The sequence below is a fragment of the Plectropomus leopardus genome, chromosome 21 (assembly GCF_008729295.1).
Source record: "Plectropomus leopardus isolate mb chromosome 21, YSFRI_Pleo_2.0, whole genome shotgun sequence".
NCBI lineage: Eukaryota > Metazoa > Chordata > Actinopteri > Perciformes > Serranidae > Plectropomus > Plectropomus leopardus.
Window position 1 is genome coordinate 1,051,544 of NC_056483.1, and position 9,366 is coordinate 1,060,909.

General features: G+C 37.3%; 1 pseudogene; it reads right to left on the minus strand.

The window, feature by feature from the left end:
• Nucleotides 1–5,820: 5,820 nt before the first annotated feature.
• The window catches only part of LOC121960961, a 49,530-nt pseudogene continuing 45,984 nt past the window's right edge, over nucleotides 5,821–9,366 (minus strand).

The window sequence follows — 9,366 nt, forward strand, 5'->3', positions numbered from 1 at the left end:
TGCGCGCTCCCGCCGACCTGACAGGGCTTTCGATGAGAAACACCAACAGCGACACCGCATGGCCAAACACTGAACTGCCATCATTAAAAAATAATAAGTTAGGGTCACTGTTTAGAATAGATTAACCCTTTGAAAGCTGGAACATAAGTTTTCTTGCGCCGTGTTCAGACACCTTTTAACATCCATATTGATTTGATTTTTCTGATTATTATTAACTTTAATTAGATTAGATAACATTAATTTATTGCCAATCGCACAGGTACATTTTTTTATATACAAAGAAGAAAAAGAGGAGCATGAAAAACAAAAGTTATTCTATGAATAATATTACACAGTGACTGTTATCACAAGGACATTTTTAGGGATTTAAGGATATTTCTAGGATTTTAGGAAATTTTTAGGATTTAAGGACATTTCTAGGGTTTTAGGACATTTTTGGGATATAAGGACATTTCTGGGATTCTATATCTTTCTATGATTTTACAGCTTTCTAAAATTTTTGAAAATTTCTAGGATTTTAGGACATTATAGTCTTAGCTAGGACCTCTGTCTGGGCTGATTTTCCACTGGCACTTTTTTTTAATCAACAAGCTCTATTTTGGTGAACTTTTATGCACTCCGGCACCTTAAGTAAACTAAAAGTTCATAACAATTCCCAGTGTGAATCACGTTTTTTAATTCAATTTTTTTATTGTGAATTAGGAAATGGCTGGGGGGCCAGATTTGTCCCGCGGGCCGTTAGTTGAGTATCCCTGGTGTAGATTTTGTCTTAACATTGAGGGGACACATGTAAAGAAAATGTGTTTTTTGCTGAACTGTTTGTGTAACTATTTAGGGACTGAAATGAACCATGACTGTGATGTTAGTTTAACGACCTGCATTAGTGTCAGATGAAAGGACGGAGGATAAGAAGAGAAATCTGAAACCACCGTCTGACCCTGCAGATCGATCATTCGGTCATTTATGAGTCTAATCAGTCAGGAATGCTTTTACAGTCTGAAACTGAGAAAATTAGAAACAGAAAGAACGAAGATAAAGAATAAAAGGAGGAAAACTGGTTTGTATTTATGCTGATGAGTTTAACATTAAACAGTTTGATTGTGGTTGCTTCTGTTTATTCATTTGTTGCTCTTTTATTTGCAGCTGCTGCATTTCTGTAAATATTATTTCCATGTGGAAACTTTTCTGTTTACAGACATTAAAAACAGAGCGACAGGACGCTGCACGCGAAGCCATTAAAACCAGTATGACTCTGGGAAACATGAGAGAGGGATGAAACAAGAGAGAGGTTTTCATCCTGTTACTCTGGTTGGGGGAAGAATACTTTAAATTTAGAGGAGAGAACTACCGCTTTTTAAGTGTATTTTATGAATTTATTGTATGTATTTTGATGTATTTTAACCCTAAGCAACTTGAAATATCTAACATGGAGTCTGTACTTATGATAAGCCTGTCAGATAGACAGATTTGACAAGATTTAAACCTCTGAAATCTATGAAAATTTGTTTGATTTCTAAAAAAAACATTGGTAAGGCACGATAAGAAACTTGGCCAGAAACAAAAAAAAAAAAAAAAAAGTAAAACGTGGTCTTGAAAATTAGCGGTTGGGAGATTAATGAATATTATCAACATTTGGGGAAAATGTCCAGAAAACTATCTTTAAAACTCTTATAATTCTGTTTATTTGTGATGAGGACCCCCTCGAAAACGAGATGATACATCTCAAGGGGTTAATCTTCCAATACATTACTCTTTTATTTAATTAATGTTTAGTACTTTTATTTAGGGCATTTTCTTATTTCTTTTTTTTTTTTTTAAACTTCTCTCTCTCGCTTTTCTCGGTTATTTCCAGGTAATTTTTTAAAAACTTTTTACATAATCTCTTGCAAAATTTTGGGCCATTTCTTGTTAAGTTGTATTTCTCATATTTTTGAAAGAAATCAAGCAACTTTGCTCAGGTTTCACATGCATAAACACTTAAACTCATTTATTATCTTTAGCATAAAATTAAAATGATATATATAAATAAGGTACACTTTGTACCCATTGTGTCCACATTTTTATAACTTCTGTTTTTCTTACGTTATTTCTGTGACACACATCACAAATGGTACTTTTAAAAATACTGCTGCACAGTAAATTAAGTCGGCAAAACAATCTCAGCAGCACATTGGGCAGATGGAAATGTACATTTCTGCAAAACAGACATGGTACATTTGTATGTTTCACTCATCATGTTTCTAAACTTCCACATAGCGCTGGAAAACTCTACAAAAAATAAAAAATAATAATAATTTAAAGTGAAAAACTAACGTATTTGGGTTTCATATTTTTGAATAATATTTTTAAATAATATTACTAGATGTACAGTATATATAGCCTATACTGTAAGGAAAGGATAAGTTCATTTGGGTCTCTTGTATTGCAGCAACATTTTAGACTCATAACTTTTGGAGCGAATAATTTATATTTTTCAGTTGGGGTTTTTGTAATACTTATTTTGTTTGTTTGTTTTGCATTAAATAGGAATAGTGAAATGTTAAATTGTCGGAAAAAACACGTCAGTCACTCTCAGAGACTCAAATAATACTCATTATGAATATGTTGGTTTATATACTCGTCTACGGATGGAAACTTTTGAGCTAAATTAGCTTTAGCTCTCTGAGTTATTCAACTAAATTAGCTTAAACTTCGACACATAAACACAGCTTTTACAGGATATCAGATGTGTTTTTCATTCTTTTCAACGGACCAAATTTCTTCATAATTTAAGTGTAAACAGGGTGAAACTGGAGAAGAGTCATAAACACTGAAACGTAGTTCAAAAAATTAAGAATAAAAGTTTATGCTCACCCAGCTTTACTCCTTTGTTTGAGCTCCCGCCAAAACGTCTGTCACTTCCGGGAAACGGCCTCAATGGAATTGTAGTCTTTTTCTCTGGAAGAAGAGAAACTACAAACTAACGGTGGAAAATGACACAAAGGACACAGTAAATTATGAAAACGGTAAAAACAGAACAAACCAAAAACTAAAAGTCTTATAATGTAAATCTAATCTGAAATAAAATAAAAAATAAAGTGAAGAAAAATAATATTAATTCTATAGACTTCATAAAATGGAGCAAATGCACCATAAACTCAATAAAATATTGTTCATTACTTTTTGTGGATGGGATAGCAAAGAACTTAATCTACAATTTGAGACATTTGCTATAAATACTTGGCACGTTTTAAAGGAAATATGGAGAAGTTATTCAATGAGACAGAAGTGTCACTGAATATCAGAAATAACCCATAACAAAAAATCCTAATTACTGCAGCACTTTGCTTAATAAAAACTGCCAACGTTTTGTCCTGTTTTTTTTCCACCTGTAATGTCATACATTGTTTTCGGAAATTGTAGTCTTTTAACTTACAGTTTTTTAAATGAATTATCGGGCATTATTTTATTCAAATGTGATTAAAAAAAAGTATATTTGTGGAGAAAATGTGTCACCATGAATCTGAAGCATAAAGACAAACCAGTCACATAATAATAAATAAAATAAATAAATAAATAAATGAACAATAATAAAAAACTAGTCTGAGTTTTAGCCAATCAAAGCACTTTATTGCACTGTATAGTGTGACGGTGAGCCAGTAGCAGGCTCTTATAAAAGTGTCATTTAATCTTTTTATCATGTGTACAAAACAAGTCACACACACTTGTACCGTACAAAATCAACACTATTTACATACAATATACACACACACATACGTGCACAAACACACACGCGCGCACGCACACACACACACACACACACACACACACACACACACCATGCAGTCTCTCTCCCACGCAGTCTAAAACACACACAGATGAGTCCTTCGAGTCTCTGATGGGATCTTTCTTCTTATCCAACATCCTACACACACACATGCACACACACACACACACACAGGGACTGAAACATGACCGCTACGCTGCTACCAACAAACCCAAACTGCGATATTATCCAAACAAGCGCTAAGCAACTTCTGATATGCATAAAGTTTCTTTTCTTTAGATAAAAAGTCGAGGAAGAAGAACAATGAGATGACGTCATCCGTAAATAAACCGTGAATTATTGTAAACAAATGTTTCCCAACAACCTGCAGAGCCACTGACGGTTTCATAATTCCCGTAGTTCACAGCTCACCAACAGGTGTGAATTACTGCAACCTGTAGAAACTGCTGCCATAAAGTCCTTTTTATAAACAATATTCTCTCTTTAATATTCACACAGTGCACTTTGCTTTACGAGATGATTTAGGGGCTGAATTTCACAGGATTACTGCTATGGAGGATGGAGGATGCCAAAATAAAAATAAATAAATAAATTAGGAACACACTGATTGTGGCATTCTGGGCTGATACCGATATCAGGTGTTATTATTTTTTTGGTTGTTGTTAATTTTGTTTTCCCCTTTTGTGCACAGGTAAGAAATAAATCTTAATTGTAAAAAAAAAAAATAACTGAAGTGTTTTCAAGTCATTCTGCTCTTCATTACACTATCTTTGAGTGAGCACAAATTCAATCACACACATTTAGAAAACAACCTTAAAATAACCATTTTTTTCACGTTAAAAGACACCTTTAAAATAACTGCTTCAAAATCTTTTTTACAATATATATCATTATCTTTTTATACATCTATTCTTATATTGCTGTTAAAATATCAACAAATTTCTCCTTCGAACAGCTGAATTTATTCAGGTTTCTCCTCAAAAACTACATTTAAAAGATTACATTTAAACATATCATGAGAATATTATCATTAACCATCGCCCAAAACTCATTTTTACTGACGCATCATAATGCAACTTTGCCTCAAAATTTGCAGTTTTTTACTATTTTCCACCTGATGACATCATTTTTACCATGTATGGCATATGGAGAAAATACATGCTATTTCCACTGGGTGCACTTAACAGACAAAAGTGGAAACGTATATTTATGCTTTAATTTGCTTATTGCATTGTTTATATATCTATACATATATATTTTTTTTTCTCGTAATTTATGTTTTATTTTTGGCAGCTTCCTTCCCCCATATTCTGCAAGCATTTAGCACAATAAATAAAAGAGTGATTCACTGTTGTGATGAGAAATTATGGTTATTTTTTGCAAGTTAATTTTTTGCTTTAAATCAACAATATTATTGATACACATTGCACTTTAACTGTATTTAAATCTCTTTTGTCTTTTGCCTTACAATTGTTCAGTGGTCGGAAACTCCTCAAAGACTTTGGACACTGAAAACACACAGAAGTTGTAGTTTTTGGGGGGATTTTTCCAGTTTAAAAAGTTAAAAGTTTTAGTGTTTTAAGTCTCCATAAAAAATGTTTGTTCTTCTGAGGATAAAATCTGTCGCGTGACTCACATTAAAACCATGTAATATGTCCCTGATACACACACATGGACACATGGTGAACACACTCACAGACAGAGACGCACACTCTGCAGACACACACACTCGCTCGCGCACACACACACGCGCAGGGTGCAGGTGGAGAGAGCTGCATATAGGGGCTACTATACCTCAATGTGTTTTAGGTACCTCTCCATATAGATTATTATGTCTATGTACAATATTTATATTTTTACAATTATCTGGCTGCCCCTGTTCTAATTGAAATAATACCACAATTTATTTTTTGATTCGACCAGTAAAACATGATGACGGATACAGTCTCTAGTATTTTCTCTCTCTCTACTTTTACCTCCTAAAACCTCTGAAAAACGGCGTGACGACCGCAGCGGTCGCCCCGTACACAGTGTTTCCCCTAAGGCGTTCTACAGTGACGAGCTCCCGGTAACGGTCACGAGATTGAACGGGGGTGTAAAAATGATCACCACTGAGCAATCAATCGATCAATCAGTCAGCCAATCAATCAATCAACCGGCACAACACGACTTTAAAGAAAACGGACGACTTTAACACCACACCATATGCAGGTTCAAAAATACAGTACATCTTGATTCTGGGAAATAAAGGAACAACAACGGCGATATGCACGGCATACAAACGCATGCTCGCTCACTCCTGAACACACACACACGCACACGCACACACACACACACACACACACATACACACACACAGTCAGGCTACATGTTGTAGGCCACGTAGATGGGGTCCAGCTGGTCTTGTAAGAAGCCGTCGCGGAGGTGCATGCGCTGTTTCTCGCCGCGGGAGTTGATGGGGATGACGCCGATGTCCGTCACCACCACCACGCCCACGATCAGGTAGTGCTCCTCCAGCACCGCCTTGGTCACCATGGGAACCAGGTCCAGGGCCTCCTGCTCGGAGCCCTCCAGCTCCACCACCACCACCAGCAGGTTGGTCCAGGGGAAGACCGCGCTGCGGAGGATCGAAATCATCGTTGGTTATCAGGGATCCTGCAGCTTCAGATTTAAGACTTTTTAACCCTCGTTGGCTGAAGGCTGGGACACACGACAAGGATAACCGGGCCGATTTTGGACCCGATTCGCCCCTTACAACAATTGAAGGGGGGCGTACACAATTCGGGGCTGGTTGGAGCTGATGATCTGCCCAAATAGTCGTTGAGTATGAGGGGTTATCTAATAATCCTAATGTTACCGACTGTGTCAGAGCCTCTCCGATCTCGAATCGTAAATATCAAACATGTTTGTTATTTACGATTATATATGTGTATATATATATATATATATATATATATATATATATATATATATACATATATATATATATATACATATTAGCTCAGCTACATGGCGGGTAACAGCAGCACTTCTGTATAATAAATGTATAATCCACGCTCACTCCGCCTCCGCAGCCACGACTTCATCCATAACTCTTTTCTACGTTTCGTTTTTTGCTGCAAAACAAGACGCATGCAAGAGTATCCGAGCAACAAATTCCACGACTTTTCCAAAATGTTCACGTTTTTTCACATTTCCAGGATTTTTCCAGGATATTTTAAGTGTACAGATCAAACCTACCACTCCATGATGCTCTTTGTGCGCGCGGATGACGGAGGTCTCGATGTCGATGGGATGGTACCTCATCCCCCGCAGCTCCATGGCCTCCTCCAGAGCGCCGACCACAAACAGAGCGTCGTGTCTCTCTGTGGAGACAGAGAGGCGTAGAGCGGTCACGTCAGAGAGAACGAGCGAGGAAACGTAGAGTCAGAGAGGAAAAACTAACCTCCGTTGGCGTCGGTGAGCTCGGTGCGGCGTAGGAAGCCCAGGTATCCCGTCCTGGCCCAGACCGTCTGAGTGTCTCCGAAACTGAGTCTGGAGTTGAAGTGATCGGACTGAAGGACCTCCTCGCCGTAGCCGCTGTAGTAACCGCTGCCGTTATGAGCGCTGTGCACCCAGATCTGCAGCAGGGACAGAAGAAAACCCAAATCTGTCTTTGAATTGACACATTAAAACACTCTAAAATCTAAACTGTTCATCCTTAACTGAAAGTGAACGTTTGAGCCAAATTTGACGAAATTCCCTCAAGCTGTTGAGGTGTTCGTGCGTGAGAATGAGACAGACGAGGTCACGGTGACCTCTGAATTCCTTTAGTTGCTTTTGAGATATCCCCGGTGAGAGAGGGACGGACCAGGTCGCCTCGAACGGCAACTTTCGACCGCCAAAGTCTCATCGTGTCACCTTTGAACTGAGGTCAAAGTTTGTGCCAAATTTGAAGAAAGATTGTCACGGCGTTCCTGAGATATCACGTTCACAAGATTCGGACATACGGATGGACGACCCGAAAACATAACGCCTGATGTGGAGGCAGAAAAAGGAAAAAGACAGCAGAAAGTAAAATAGAGACTAAAAAGGAAACAAAGAAAGGAAGAAGGAAGGAAAAAGAAAAAATAAAGACATATAGAAGATAAAAAAAGGACAAAAATACAAAAAAAAATAAGCAAAGACCGAAATAACAGAAAAAGAAAAACCAAGAAAGAAGAAAAAAAATAAAAAAGAGAGTTCGTTTCTGTCGACCTCTCCGAGGTGGGAGTCTCCCAGCGTCCTTTGGTCTTTGGTCCTTTGGTCTCCGGGGTTGGCGATGATGATACGAACTCCGGGCAGGATCTGGAAGAAGAAAAATCAGTTGCCATGGTTACAGCTTCACTCTGAGTCACGTCTTTGATTCCAGCATGAACGCAGCTCCCAAAAATAGACCCAGCTGTTTACATTTAACACACACACACCGAGAGAGAGATACAGTTCACATCTTCACCTCACAGCTGCCTTTAAATACGCCGGATGTGTCACAACCAGTTTGTCAGATTTAAACACGCACACACACACACACACACACACACGCACACACACGCACACACACACAGAAACACTGTGTTCAGGAAGCATCCGCAGAGAGGACGGACTGACGGGTAAACAGACTATTTTCCCTGATTCCTCCTCCCACATACAGTGAGTCAAAATAACCAGCGTGCTGATCGATGACCGGCGCTGAAACATGACGTCCGCTCTTTGTGTGTCAGCGTGGGGGAAGAAGAGACACGAATGTCTCATCAGACGCCAAGAACAGATGCATCATGTGTCTTCATGCAGATACCAAATTTACATTTATTTTCACACATCAGAAGGTTTTTTAAATCATCCGTCAGACAGCGGAAAATTTCCACGATCTCCTGAACGAAAGTAAGTATCCAAGAATGTAATAGCAGCCTGTCAGTGGAAAAAAACAGACAGCGCATTTAAAAAAATTAATAAATTTAGGAGGATTTACATTTTATCATGGATTAAATCTTCCCAAAAAGAAAAAAAATAACGTAAAAAAGGGCAAAACGGAAATGAAAATACGAAGAAAAGGACAGGTGTTAGGGAAGCTGTAGTAGAAGTAAGTATAAATTTATAAAACATTAAAGTTAAGTTAAACAAAAAAAGAAAATAAAGGGATAAAAAACCCCTCAAAAAAAAAAAAAAAATGTCAGGAAAGCTGCGAAAAAAAGATTAAAGCAAAAGATGAAAAAAATGCATAAACACCCGAGGATTTTCTTGTTTTAAATGAGTGAAAAAAAACAGGCAGAAAAAAAAAAAAAATGAGTGAAAATGAAACAAAAAAGAAAAAAACAGGTGTCAGGAAAGCTGTAAAAGCTTAAAAAATGCATAAACACCAGAGGATTTAATTGTTTTAAATGTGAAAAGAAAATAAATGCACATGCCGCTGAGTGTTTTCAGAGGATTTAAATAATTTTCTTGCTTTAACGTGTGTTCAATAACGTCAAAAACAGCAAAAACTCTGAAAACAGCTGCTTCAGTATTAAAAAAGAGAGAATTATGGTGATTATTTCATCTTCACGAGGTGACTGATTTTCTGTTTCCTGTTAGAAAATGTTCTC